At 41.1% G+C, this 14,567-nt stretch overlaps 1 protein-coding gene across 3 annotated transcripts in view; it reads left to right on the plus strand.

The window, feature by feature from the left end:
• Positions 1–13,050: 13,050 nt before the first annotated feature.
• The window catches only part of ST6GAL2 (ST6 beta-galactoside alpha-2,6-sialyltransferase 2), a 174,412-nt gene continuing 172,895 nt past the window's right edge, over positions 13,051–14,567 (plus strand). The window contains exon 1 of one of the 3 annotated variants that reach the window (XM_058019329.1): positions 13,051–13,128. The gene's annotated coding sequence lies outside the window, so the exon portion shown is untranslated. The remainder of the gene's footprint in view (positions 13,129–14,567) is intronic. The other 2 variants (XM_058019327.1, XM_058019328.1) reach the window with 2 other exon arrangements.

The raw sequence follows: 14,567 nt of genomic DNA on the forward strand, positions 1-14,567 counted from the left end.
TATGTCTTGCAAGAGTTTGCTAAATGCCATCACTCATTGGAATGAGCTCTCTCACCTGAACAATGAGTTAAGTCTGCACGTCTTTTAAGAAAACCCAACAGCCCTGAACTTTGCATACTCTTTTAATCATGTTTTACCGGGAAAGAGTAAAAACTTTCAGAATAACCAGAAATATCTCTACTCTCTCCCCATTCCCATTTTACCTCATTTTTCTTTATAAAGGCAGAGCGTTTCGTTCCCTTGAAATTGTTCTCTTTAGAACTGTAGCACATTTCTTGGGAAATAAAAAAAATAAGGTTAGCTAAAGGAATAGCAATTTGTCTGTGGCGTTTCAGCAAATGTGGCAGTTTTCTCCTGTGCCACTGGATTATTTCAGTTATGGGAATACAACCAACCAATACGTTTCTGAAGCATGAGTGAAAAAAAGCCCACAGAACAAAATCCATCTGTAAGCACAGAATCAATCAGTGTTGCTGTAGTCAAAAAGAAAGATTTTTTCTCATAGTTAAAAAAAGTGTATCAGATTATTACAGACACAGAAGTAAAGTGTGCTAAAGGCAAAATCCAAGATCAATTGAAGTATTTCTATAGGAATTTAACACATCCTATGAAAAAAGCTTTGAAATAAAAGCATTAACACTAGATGAAACTCAGGTACATACATGATGCTCTCATGTTAATGAATGAGACAGATCCTTTCCTTTTATCTGGAGTTGTGCTGAAGGGTGATGATAGCTGTGTGAGCTACCACCTCTTGTGAATGAGAGCAAATCATGAGGTGATTTCATAGGGTCATGTAAACCCTATCTCCTAGATCCTATCTCAGAACAGAGACATGCCATCTCATGTGCTTAGTTGGTATAAGGCTGAGGATGGGTAGCCACTAAATGTCTCTGCCATTAACCTAGGAAGTGATTTCGTTGTAAAAAGGTATTTGCCTTACTTAAGGTGTTTTTCTTGAGTCTAAAACACTGAAGGTGTGAGACTTAGGTGCCTAAACACAGGTTTCTTCCACCATGTGAGGCACTCTGCTGTGTGCTCTGTGATCTGTGTGATTGATGTATCTTTCTCCTCCCATTTCATCCTTCTTATGTGCAGTGTCCTCTACAGAAGTGGCCCCAAGCTCTCTTTCAAAAAACACAGTACAGGAGACACTTTAGTGAAATTAGTAAATACCGATAAAAAAATTGTTGTAGCCACACTAAACATGGTGTAGCTACTGTTTTTTTCTTTTGTCCTCTCTTCCATCTCTAAGTTGTCTAATTAACTTGCAATCTGTCACAACTGTAAACATTATTATGATGATAATTACTGTCAATGGTGTGCTGGCTCTTTATTGAGACACGTCTCAGTAACCTGAATTAGTTGAAAATTCTCAAAAATAAAGGTATTTTGATTGTGTAACTTCAGTAGAGCTAGTGACGGTGGAAACAACTTCCCTTGGTTTTCCCGACCTTACTCTAACCTCCTTCTGAGGCCCTTAGGAATAAACAAAAAAGGACAAACTACTGACTTCATTGGGAAATGTCACCATTAACATTGAACTACAATTTTTATAAGTAAGGACTAGACTTTTCTCAAGTCCTGCGCTAAAATGATGATTTGCAAGACTGAGCATCTGGATTAGTGTGTCAAGAGGATGGAGCCAGGCTGTTATTGGCTGTGCCAAACAATTAGGCAAGCAGCAATGGACAGGAACTGATGCACAGGAAGTTTCATCTGAACATGAGGAAAAAATTCTTTACTATTCAAGTGATTGAGCCGTGGGAGAGATTGCCCAGAGAGGCTGTGAAGTCTCCCTCACTGGAGATATTCAAGAACAGTCTGGATGCAATTCCTGTGCAATGTGGTCTAGGATGTGCTTGAGCAGGGAGGCTGGGCCAGATGACAACTGTGGTCCATGCAGACCTTGTCCATTCTGTTTTCTGTAGCCAAACATTTAGAGTGTGCTGTTGGTGGGCCAGCCTTTGCATCTAGACAATAAAGAACAGAATGCCATGAGCCCTACCTCTGTTTCATCACAGGCTCTGAACAGGTCTGGAAGTCTCTCTAATCAAGCTGTTAATTATCTCATTGTTCAGGAAACCAGATTTTTCTTCTGAAAGAACTCATCTCACACCATTTAAATAAAATATTTCCAAGTAATACCTTGATGGTATTACTTGGAGATATTTTATTTACCAAAAGGTTAAAAAAAAATGGTGATCCCTAAAAGTGAAGCTACCTATTAATACACCATGATGTAACAGCCAGAGCCATATCCTTGATCAGCTTTCTCACTTGGAAATTGGCATTGTGGTCAAGCTGGTTGCAAATTGCTAAACAGAGTGTTGATGCTTATATTGAGTACAAAGTAACAAAGAATCTAGTCTAGTGTGCTTTAGGTAAAGGACACATAATAATAAAACTGAAAATGTATCTCTATGTCTTGAAATCAAACAATTTTTGTTATATAATCAACAGTGCACTGAAGACAGAATTGCAATCAATCTTGGTAGCTGATATTCCTAAAGTTTTGTTCAGATGGATAATTCTCCAACGTTTCTACTCTTCTGTTAAAGATGATGGGATGGTTTAACTGAGCAAAAGCTGGCAGGAACAGGCCTCTGGTTTTCATTTGGATTTTCTTCTGGGATGAAAATACAAGCAAAAAACAACAACACAACAAAAAAAACCTCATTAAAAAAACATGAATTCTTTTCAGTTTACACTTAGTGCTGCTTAAAATGCCTTGCATTGGCTTAGTGAACAGCTTGATGCTTCCATAACAACTGTATAATAACTTAACAAGTAAGTGCATCTAAAACTGATGCATTACATACATAAAGATGAAATAATTAATAGATGTTAGGTCTTGCTTTTCTTGCTCTTCTTTTCTTCCAAACCTCTTTATCTACTTTCTTTTGAAGCGCATTCAATTACTCCATTGGGCAATAAACACTTGAGAAATATAATCAAGATGCATTCTGTGTTGAGAAAATTACTTTTGTAAATACAGAATCTAGTAAAGACTTGCTAAATACAAGATAAAATAATTTTATAACACTGGATTTTGATCTCTTTAAACAGGTGATTAGAGACTAACACGTTGTACCTTCTGAGAAGTAATACTTGATCTAATGACCAAGTTAATGTTTCAACCCACCAAGATCTGTTGCAAAGTGGTTACAGCAGTTGTGCCAACAGCTTCTCTCTGACTCCAAAGTATAAAGATTAATCATAGGAAAACCTCATGGTCATTGCTAATAACTGACTACTCTTTTCCTTGCAGGCAGTACATGGAAAGTTTGGTCAGTGTTGGCAGAACCACACATCTCAGTTTAGAGATGTCTTGATACAGCTGTCTTTTGAGAGCTGCCTCCCCTTGGGCTGAGTCACCCAACTCTACACTCTTCTTTTCAGCAAGACCTCCACACATTAGCCACTGCTGACACTAGAGCAGCATGCATGTTGCTTGGCCTGGGTACCTTTCAAAATTCCCCATCAACGTCAAGACCCATTTTGGCTGATACTGATAGGAAAAACGTGGAAAAGCCACAGGCTTAAGAGGCCAACTTCCCACATGGACACTTTCCATACTACTGCACTAAATCCCAATTTGCTAAGCTTTTAGTTTCTTAGGTTTTCCATAACTTGTTCACTGCTTTTTTATTTCCTATGGCACTTCCTCCCCACTCCTTCCCCACCCCTCTCATTCCTGGGCACAGACTGGCTTTTGGTTACCTCTCCAGCTAAATTAAATTCTGCGGGATGCAAGTTCCCTGCCTTAGGCCAGCATAACCCTTTCTCATTGCCATCTTCAAGTTCAACGTTACCTTCAACTCGGAGCAAGCTCTGTCCTTTGGGTACATCTTAAGAGGCACTAAAAATCTAGAGTCAATAACACACATGCACACACACAGGCAGTAGCCTGGAAAAAATAATTTGCTGGTAATGCTGTTTAAAGCCAGACAGTCTTCCCAGGCTTCAGACAGCCTGATGGCTTGTCTGGCTCAAATTATGAAGACTACATCTCTTTCTTGCTGATCACACATCCAGCAGAGGAGTCCAACCCCAGCTGCAGTGACCTTCTGAAAGCAACAACTTCAATGTGTCAGCCAGAATTCAGAAATTGCAGTAGTTGGATTACTGCAATGATCATATTTCATGGAAGATGCATATGGATACCAACCTTCCATGTCATGTCTGCTGCAGCAGATTCTGTGCTGCACCACAGGTCTTGGCCAGAGCACCCTTGTGCAGTACAAAACGCAGTACAGACACATCTATTAGCTGCAGCAGGCAGGCATTTTCCTCTTTCCTATGTGGTTGCTTATCCTGAAGCAAAATCCTGGCCCTGTCTTTCCTCAGTGGGCTCACTGTGAAAAAGGTTAAGCAGAAGACTGAGATTGTGGAATTTGAATTTGGCTTTCTGAAATCCTTATGTTAAGTCTTCTTGCACTTCTGGAGGTGCTGACCACCCACGAGATTCAGCCATATTCTTTCCTATGCCCACCTAGTAGCACAGGGTATTATTGCTTCTTCAGAACTGTGGGCTTGTATAGAGAAGGAGGAAAGTCTCAAGCATAAATTATATTTAAAAATTAAACACATTCAATTATGTTTCTGAGGATTTATCATTGCTTTCTAAATGCTCTTATTATTTGTTATTTCTATGCCTTTTGTTCCTCTGTGGACTCGCGTCTGGCGAAAACAACAACCCTACATATGAATTCTTTGAGTTAAAATATAAACTCACAGTTAAGTGCATAGCAACATGGTGAATTTAAACCAAATCTTTGCAAAAATGCCTAGAGCATGCACAGGCAGTGTTGGGGGAATTAACTGAAAATAAAAGGAGCAAACTGATTCAGCGGTATGTTGTTCCTCTGCTACATTTGTCTCAAGTTCCTAGATGCTCTACTGGTGTAAACTGCACTAATTCAGTTTTTTTAAGTTTTTAGCTAAAAAGCTATAAAAATATTTTGACTACAGTGTATGGTCTTTTCATATAAGGAGCAACTTTGCACTATTTTACCTAGGACAGAATAAGAAATAAAAGAGGACTTTCCTACAATGCCCTATTTGTGTAGCTAGGATAATCTCAAGTCTTCTCAGGCTTTCAAGGTTTTCAGACACCAAGTAGAATGCATTTAGATTTGTACATATTCAGAAATCAAAACCCCCTCAAGTACTAATGGCTTAATTTATATTTCATAGAATAAGAAATGTTAGAGTAGGATTTTCTGAGCTGAGTAAACCTTTATCAGCTGTTCTTATGCTTTTGGCATTCTTTGTTCTCATCTCTCTCCCTCAGGGATACAATAAAAATAGCTAATGTTCATTTTCTTCTCCAGTTTGCATCCACTGCTTCCGTTCAGCTTTTATGTGACAATCCAGCTTCCATGGTAGCCAGCGTAGGATTTCAATTCCTGCTGCCTCTTTTTCTGGCGGTTGCTGATGATACTTTCTCCCTTGCTGTAGCTGCAATCAGATGGCCTTGTGCCACCAGTGGTTGTGTCCTCACTAACAATGCAAGTCTTGGTTCAAAGGCAAAGCCTTCTCTTCCATAAGGGACAACTATTTACCAAGGCATGGCAAGGTGCAACTATCACTCCAGTGGTACTGAGACAGAGCCTGAGTCCCTCAGCCACTCCTCACCTCCTTGTCATATTCCCCCCTCCAGGCTCCTTGCAGTGTGCCAGGGGGCAGAGGCAGTGCAGCTAAGCAGTTATGGCCCAGAAAAGTCTTTTATGCCTCAGGAGGAAGTGAGGAGTCATGGAAAATTAGCAGACAGCAGCCTGGACTTATGTCCTGCAAGAAAGTTAGCGTGGGATGTCAGATTAATGATAGGAAATTTATTTATACTTTCCCTAAAAAGATGTTTTTTGATGTGATCCTGATCTTGTCTGTGTTGTCTCATGTTTTCAACCATCATTTTCTCAGCTAGATTGCATTCATGCTGGATGCACATCCTTCTGTGTCTGGGAGCATCACTGTGTTTCTGGGCACAGGGACAAATCCAGGCAACATCAGGGCAGGGCTGCTCTTCCTCCATGCTCTACTTTCCGCCCAAAGGTGGATCTGGACAGAAGCTGCAGCATGCCTCAAGGGGGTGATGCCTCTGCCTCCAAACACAACCACTGCATGAACACACACATGCTCTGCTCTCCTAGGTTTAACCACCTCCACCTGGATGGTGAGCAATGCTCTGTGCATAGCCCAGGTTTTTGTGTTGTTGTCATGTGAGTTTAGGCTCAGAATGAAGTGAGGACTTCTGTCCATTTTCCCTTTCCATGTTATCTTTTCCCCTTCTTCATGCTAGCTGGCCGTGGTCTGGATAGGAATACCCTTTGCTGGGTTAGGAACTGGCTGGATGGCCGGGCCCAGAGAGTGCTGGTGAATGGTGTCACATCTAGCTGGCAACCAGTCACCAGTGGTGTCCCTCAGGGGTCTGTGTTGGGACCAGCTTTGTTCAATATTTTTATTGATGATATGGATGAGGGCTTAGAGTCTTTTATTAGTAGTTTCGCTGACGATACCAAATTGGGAATGAGTGTAGATCAATTAGAGGGGTGTAGGGTTCTTCAGAGAGACTTGGAAAGGCTGGACATATGGACAGAATCAAACGGGATGAGCTTCAATAAGTCCAAGTGCCGAATATTGCACTTCGGCCATAATAATCCCCTGTACCGATACAAGCTGGGGATGGAGTGGCTGGATAGTGCCCAGGTGGAAAGGGACCTGGGGGTGATGGTTGACAGTCGACTGAATATGAGCCAGCAGTGTGCCCAGGTGGCCAAGAGGGCCAATGGCATCCTGGCCAGTATCAGAAATGGAGTGGCCAGCAGGAACAGAGAGGTCATTCTTCCCCTGTACTCGGCACTGGTGAGGCATCACCTGGAGTATTGCATCCAGTTCTGGGCCCCTCACTTTAGGAGGGACGTCGAGTTACTTGAGCGTGTCCAGAGGAGAGCAACGAAACTAATAAAGGGCTTGGAACACAAGCCATATGAAGAGCGACTGAGGGAGCTGGGGTTGTTCAGCCTGGAGAAAAGGAGACTCAGGGGTGACCTCATCACTCTCTACAACTTCCTAAAGGGTAGCTGTAGTGAGCTGGGGGTCGGCCTCTTTCTCCGGGCGACAACGGATAGAACAAGAGGACACAGTCTCAAGTTGCGTCAAGGTAGATGTAAGTTAGAAGTAAGAAGGAAATACTTCACAGAAAGAGTGGTCAGAAACTGGAATCATTTACCCAGTGAGGTGGTGGAGGCATCATCCCTTGAAGAATTTAAAAAAAGACTGGATGTGGCACTTGCTGCCATGATCTAGTTGAACAGTTAGAACATCGGCTGGACTAGATGATCTTATAGGTCTCTTCCAGTCTTGAAAATTCTGTGATTCTGTGATTCTGTGATGCTGTTAACCTCATTGTCTTTGAAAAGACCTGGGTTAATCAGTAGCCCTTCACATTAAAGGGTCAACAGTGAAATCCTGTTTTTCCTTTCTCTAGGAAAAAGAGAAAAACAACTAGAAGGTTGTTGATTTTTTCTTTTCTCTCTGATAATCTAAAGGAATAGCCCTGGTCTGTTTCAAATCTGGTTTCTTGTAGAGGTGCTTAATTTTCTGGTGGTGCAGTACATTGTTCCTTGTTGATTAAACCTGCATAGCACAATGTTTAATGTAAAACCAGTCTTAAAGGAATCTGTGACTGCAGAGAGTTGCAATGCAGCACAGTAACTCAGAGGTATGCTCCTGTATGATTTTATGATAAGCTGTGCTCCCTATTGCTGAAAACGAAGTGTGATAACCTCTGCTCCTCCCTTACCTGGTCCTGGGCTGTCGCTCTGTTTTTCTTGGAGTAAACTAATTCTAATCACTACCACAGAGATCCATCATCGGCTTTTATATGCTGGGTGAATTTTCTGCCTTTTAAATGTGTTGAACTTCTTGTTGTGCACTCACAACATGAGAGCCAGCTCTGGCTCAAAATATGACACAAAAATCACAGCTGGGTTGAGGAGAGGAGCTGGGAGGGGATAATAAGACTCTCCCTTTTGACAGAGGCAAGCTGATAATTAATCTTATATTGTATCATGAAACCATGCACAATTAGGCACATCCCAGACACTTTAGTGATTGTTATGGCACTCAAGTCTGGAAGACATCAACACAATGACTCATTTCAGCTCTTTCAAAGCAAATGGTACAATCCCTGTTTGCAGGTTTCTTTTCCTGTCACGCTTATGTGATTCTTCCTCATCAAGCACAGCAGCACACACACACACATGCTTGTTAGCCTCCACCACAGCCATCCAGAGCCAGGAGAGGAAACAAGCTCCTTTAGATCACTCAGGGGCTACTGGAAGAGCACCTTTATGGTGATGGAGAGGCAGCCTAAACAGACCTGCCGCCAGATCAGTTAACTTGAGTGCTGGTACAAATGCTCTAATGGACGGGACTGAAATTTTCTGACACGTTCAAAATGCAGAGAGTGATAAAGAAAGCCATGCTCTGTGATGACTTCCTGCTAGATCAAAACATGGGGAATTAAAAATTTGCTGGAAAAACACTGGACTCAGCAGCGACCACTTTTACACCCACCTCACCTGTTTGTGCTGCTGTTTCTCCATGTTTCATAGAGATGTTCTGCTAGCTGTCGCCTTCCCAGGGCAAGTCTGCCCCTGGTATTAGTTTCCTAAAGTCCTTCTTTTCTACTTCTGAGGTCTTTCAATATGCCACACAATGGCAATTACTATGCAAACTGCTTTTTTGTTTCCTCAGATTCAATAGGTGGTGATGGTCATCAAAACTCCTCAAATGTAAATAAAAACACAAAAATGCTGTTTAAAGTTACTTTAAGTTACTGGTGAGCTTTCAGTTGGGTTGCCCTAACTCAGCTTTGTGGCTTTGTAGCAGACACCAGCAGTTTTACATATGGTGAGGGCTTAACCAGTGTTGATATTTCATCTCTTTCAATCAGCAAGGGTAGAAAATGTAGGGATAGAAGCCCTCCACTACAGGATAGTGAGTGAGACTGAGCTTCTGCATGGATCTGCCTAGAACTTTCCTTACTATGAACACTCCAAAAAGCCCTCAATAGAACATAACTTCAACTCAACATCTCAGGTTTTATAGAAGTAAATAAAAATTAATTTATTTGTTTTATTTTAAAAAGAGAAAAAACAGTCACAAAAGTTTTATAAACAGTTTTCTCCCCAGCTCATCCTGGATTACAAAACATTATGTAATCCTAATTAGTTAATAAACATTACTGTGAGTTACCTTCTCTTGCTGACACAAGCAATGCGTTATTGCTGATACACAATTCCAAAGAATTGTCACTCACCATCAACTACTTCTATTTAAGGAGAAACAGCCTCCTCAGAATAATGAATTCAAAATTTCAGTGGCTTAGAAACCCTGAGGGTTTTACAGTTTGACCTTGAGGTTTGGGTTCTGTAATGACATTACAGCAGAAGTTCCTGCTGATTCTATGTAACTTTATAAAAGACACACATCAATATTCACAGGTGCTAAATCTCTATGTCAGAGAGAATCTCTATCTCAGATACAATTTGCAGGCTTTTTACATGCTATACTAGATTTAACAACACTACCTTGATTAATATTGTGTTGCAGATCACAGTTAGTATTGATGCAAAACATTGGAATTAGGTTTTCCTGGATGTAAATGAGAACAGAATATAAGCTTTATCACAGAAATTTCACTCCTCCCATTCATGAATTTTCCATGAATCAAGGAGTTGATTCTTTTAATCAATGGGGCAAAATCTTGCACCTGTGATATTAAGATGTACATGCTTAATTCTGGCAATCTAGCACACATAAAAATCACTGTCTGAAAGGCTGTGTCTGTATCTTTGCACTGTAAAATGATTAGAATTTTGTGAGGAAGGAATGAAAGGGGATAGTTATGTCTTCAGAAATCAGTTTTATCTCAGCTAGTGTGGTGTCACTCATGAGGCAGAAGCTGCATGCATGCATGATTTATGTGCTTCCATATATCAGATCATCCAGATTTCTTTTCATTGTAAAACTGATATTGATTCTCCTGTATTAGTAGTACTGACACTGGGATAATTCTGACATCATTATAAAGTATGCACTAATACCTCCTTCCTTAGTGAAACCATTCTGCTCAATAAATCATGGAAAGGGTAAGAAGAAGAAGAAAGAAAAAAATGTTATTAGAACTTGCTGGAATCACTCAGTGCCCAGTCCAAACTGACTGACAAAGTCTATTCTTTTCAGACAGTAAGCAGGATACCAGTGTGTAAAACTTGTAGTTGGTATTACTCATTAAAAATTAAGGATATTTATTGACAAGCAAACCTCAGAAATTGGTTTATGTCAAAGAAGAATGGCAAATAGATACATGTATCAGGGAAAGAGCCCTGAAGGAAACATTCTTTGCACAATACAATTAGATTCACAGGTCACAGAAGATTTGTTAGTTCTTTCCAAGTTGTAGAACCGTAATTTGTGGAAGAGTTCTCCCAGATTCTTGCACTGCAAAAAAGAATCTTTTTTCATTAAAGTGTAAGTTGCATGCACTCACTAGTGACAACCCACAGATCTGATTAAATTAATCTAATCCCCTAAGAGCAGAACCCTCCTATCATGATGGCAAGAGGTGTTCTTTGAACTCTGTTTCCATTCTTCTCTGTGAACCTTCTCATTAGCAAGCCCGGATGGAAGAATAGCTAAAGGGCTGGACAGTTTGTTTTTAATGCAGAAAGATCTCACATGTCAGCTATTGGGGTTGCCCTCCCAAAGTAAACACGTTGCCACTGCCTGCTTGTAGTTTCTAGAAACAATCTTTTCAAAACCCGCACCTGCAGCTAGCACAGCTCACAAGGCGGGGAGGCTCTGCCTACAGCAGATACCTGCAGCTCTTGCCCAAGCCACGCTCCATGCTGCTGCTGGAGCACGGACATGCCAGCTGTGGGAGTGCAGTGAGGGTGCCTCAGGCCCCCCGGGTCCTGCAGTAAGGGTGCTTGTGATGGGAGAGAGGATGCTGACAGGGATCAGGGATTCCCCAATAGTACTGGGGCAAAACTGCTCTCACCTTGGCAGAAGTCCTCTGCCATTTCAAACATGGTAGCTTGCCAATCTCCTGACTAACCTCTCCAGAGGATGAATAGACAGATGAAGAATGTGTTTTGTGAGGCTTTTTTGTGAACTTCCACAGCAAATGAACAACTAGTAGGATGTTGCAATGTATGGTCTATAGGTCACCAATAGTCCCTGCTTTTTATACCAAGAAAAACCAAGTCTTGAAAGTCATGGCTGCCTCTGTCTATGCCACTGATGACCCCACATGCCTTTGTGTCCATCTGCATTGGGGCTCCTTTAGGACCAAGAGGTGGCAGACAGTGTTAGTCTGCAGCTTAAACACAAGGTTGTATTTACCACGTGCTGCCTAATCCACTCTGAGCATCAGGAAGGCAGGAGCAACAAAGAACAGAAATTTCCATCTTTTCATCTTCTTCTACTGAGACAAGTCAAAGCCTTGGAAGAAGCTTCTCTCTGTACACTTCATGTTTTATGATTTCCTAATAAACTTACCAGGCCCAAAAATTATTTGTCTTTGATTAAAAGTAAATATTAAGTACATGTTTTGGAGATTAATAATGAGGCAGCTGTGTTTGAAAACATCCCCTGAAAAATGTTAGCAGGCTGAAAAAGGCTTTCATGGAACGTTGCAGAGCACTAACATATTTTGGATAGAACTATCAATAAGGCAACTGTCAGTTGTGACTGATTTTTTTTAAATAGGCTTCTGTCAATTATTTTCTCTTCTTTTCTTCCCATTTCCACGCTTGTTTCAAGGTGCATCTGAATGGTGATACCAACTAACAGTCCTTAAAGTCATTGTCACACAGGGGCTCTGCCAAGCTGGCTCACTGGTGCTCATGGGGACAAAGTCAGATTCATACATCCTACTTATATTTTTTCACCCTTTTCTTCAACTGCTTTACAGATGACTCTGTAGTCATTTGAAATGTACCAAGACCTGGACAAAGCCACAGCTTTCTGGGGAATCAGGCTGTTGGTAGATTGAAGGAAGTGTAGGATTTCAGCTCCCCAGTTGTTACATTTGCTATTGTGTTGTGCATGTGTGTAGGTGAGTGTATGGGTGATCATGTGGGAGAAAGAGAGATGGATTGATGGTGGGAAATATTGAAGAACACTTCTCTCTTTTACTTAGGAAGAGAATATTTTTTTATCTCATTTTATCAAAGGTGACATCAGGAGTAATGACAAGATAAATAATTTTAAGGCTTCAAAGAACAAGGATTCTAAAGAATAGGATTCTGAAGAACTTTAAAGAAAGGATCTGTCTTGGAGATTAAGCTTTTTAAAATCCTTCAGATCCCTTTGCCAAATGCAATAATATTCCATTGTAAATCCTTCCATGAATTTACATGTAGCATTGCATTTTTCCTTTAATGGTGTATGCAGGTACAAAAAGGCAAAGATGTGTATTTACTAAACTGTTACCTTTTCAGTTAGTGAATTGCTTAGCCTGGATGCTTTCTTTCATAAATACAGTCATTAAATGCATGAAATTATTGATCTAAACTGCTTTCCTGGGAGATTGTTCCTTATAAAGAACAAAGTCAGGTCTCTTTTTGACTGCAAGCTAGGCTAGATTTTATAATAAAACTTTCATCATAAAAAAAATAAAAAAATAAAACTCTGATCAACAATAACCTCTCTATGATACATCAATGACTAAATCTCTGTGAGAGCTGGCTTTAATTTTTCTTACAGTGAAAGAGAGTAGGAAGGATGCAATTTTTTGCAAGGGACTCCTTTTTAAAGAGATCATGCTGAAAAGGCTGCTGAAGGGATCTCTTGCTGCTACAATTTGTAGAAAGGAGCTCTCATCATTATAGTCAGAGTTTATTGTGCCTCTCCCTGTCTCCCCCCCTTCCCACTCCCTCCCCTCCCTACCCCCCCGCCCCGTGTGTGTGTATGCAGAGAGCTGGAGAAAGCTGGCAGCACTACCTGAATAGCTGCTGAAAGAGTGAGACTTCTCAGCTCCTGCTTCATTACTGGGTAGCAGCTATTCCAGTGTGTGCGAGCTCCAAACTGCTTCCTCCCAGCGGAAAGCCCTTGGTAAGTCCCCTCAGCCGACAGAGCTGCGGATTAACTCAGCAAAAGGCAGGATGGGGGGGTGGCAGGGAGCTCTGGGGATACTCAGAACCCGTGTGCAGCTTAAGATCCATTAGATTTCAAGGATTTTGTGTAATAAATGTGTAAAATCTTCTGTGGATTGCTGGGATGTGAAGGCAATCATGAGGAATGTTTTGCGTGCTCAAAAGCAATGCTAAGTACATTCAGGAATGCCTGAAAGAGAGCAGAATTTTTCTACATAAGATAAGATTAGTAAATGCTTCTCAGAACTACCAGAAAAGTGGTTGTGTGTTGCTTTCTTATGTTTACCCCTACCATCTTTCTCTTGTTGTCCTTTCCCCCATCTCGTCTTTTTGATTGTGTTGAATGTGTTAATAGGCTCAGAAAGAAGAAACTGTATCTTCTTGCAGAGTGATGACATTTGAAATGTAGAACTTTTATCAGAAGAGGGATGAGAGCTGAAGCTAAAGAGGAGATAACGTGTGCTTTTTACTTGCATTTATATTCTTGTGCATGTTTCTGGTGTTGATTGTACAGACTTGCTATGCTCACAAAAAGTTCAAAAAGCTGGGAGATGCACATTTGCTGCTCAAGATGCTGATGTTTGCACTTGCATCACATGTTTTATTAGTCATCCACATGAAAAGTAGCACTCTTCAGGTAGGTCCTTTCAGTAGCAAAAAGCATTCCCGACACTCTTCTTCTTTGCCTTGATCCTATGAGTCAAGCTCATTGAACTCCACAGAAAATTACAGAGGCCACTGGAGAGGTCAGGTCACAACTCTCCTTGCCCCAGCTGAGCAGTGGCATTTGAAACAAGAGGCTGAAATAATGCTGTTATTTGAGCATCCCAGTACCTTGGACCTGGCTGTGTTTTGATTTGAAAAGTAGGAATGAGTTAAGCAGGGACAGGCTGAGGTTTTTGTCAGGCAGCACAGAGCATTAACAGAATGACTGCCTCTGAACTGAACCTCAGCTACTCAGTCCCCTGATGGATAAATCCAATCTACAAGAGATGACAGCCTGACTAGCTGGGCATGAGGCCACTGGCTCATTTGTTACTGTCTGTCCAGTCCACACCTCTGTTGGCTACAGCTGTCTGTCGGATCACACACAGGTGACACAGCTGTACTTGTAACTATGGGGGTAACCTGCTCCTTGTATTTAGAAAACATTTACCCATGATGTGAAACTGCCACTCAGTGTCCCTAGACATTATTTCCTTTGCTACTGAGCAAACATGATAGCTCAAAGGATTAGATTTCAGGTCTGCAGTGATGTCTTTCCAGTCTGTATGAGTAAATTTACATCTTTTCTATAGGTCAAAAGAGTGATACTGACAGATTTTCTCTTTCCAAAAGATTTCAATGTTTATTAAGGGACAGCTTTCAAGCAAATATTAAAACAGAGATTAGCCAAGC

The sequence above is a fragment of the Melospiza georgiana genome, chromosome 2 (genome assembly GCF_028018845.1).
Source record: "Melospiza georgiana isolate bMelGeo1 chromosome 2, bMelGeo1.pri, whole genome shotgun sequence".
Lineage (NCBI taxonomy): Eukaryota > Metazoa > Chordata > Aves > Passeriformes > Passerellidae > Melospiza > Melospiza georgiana.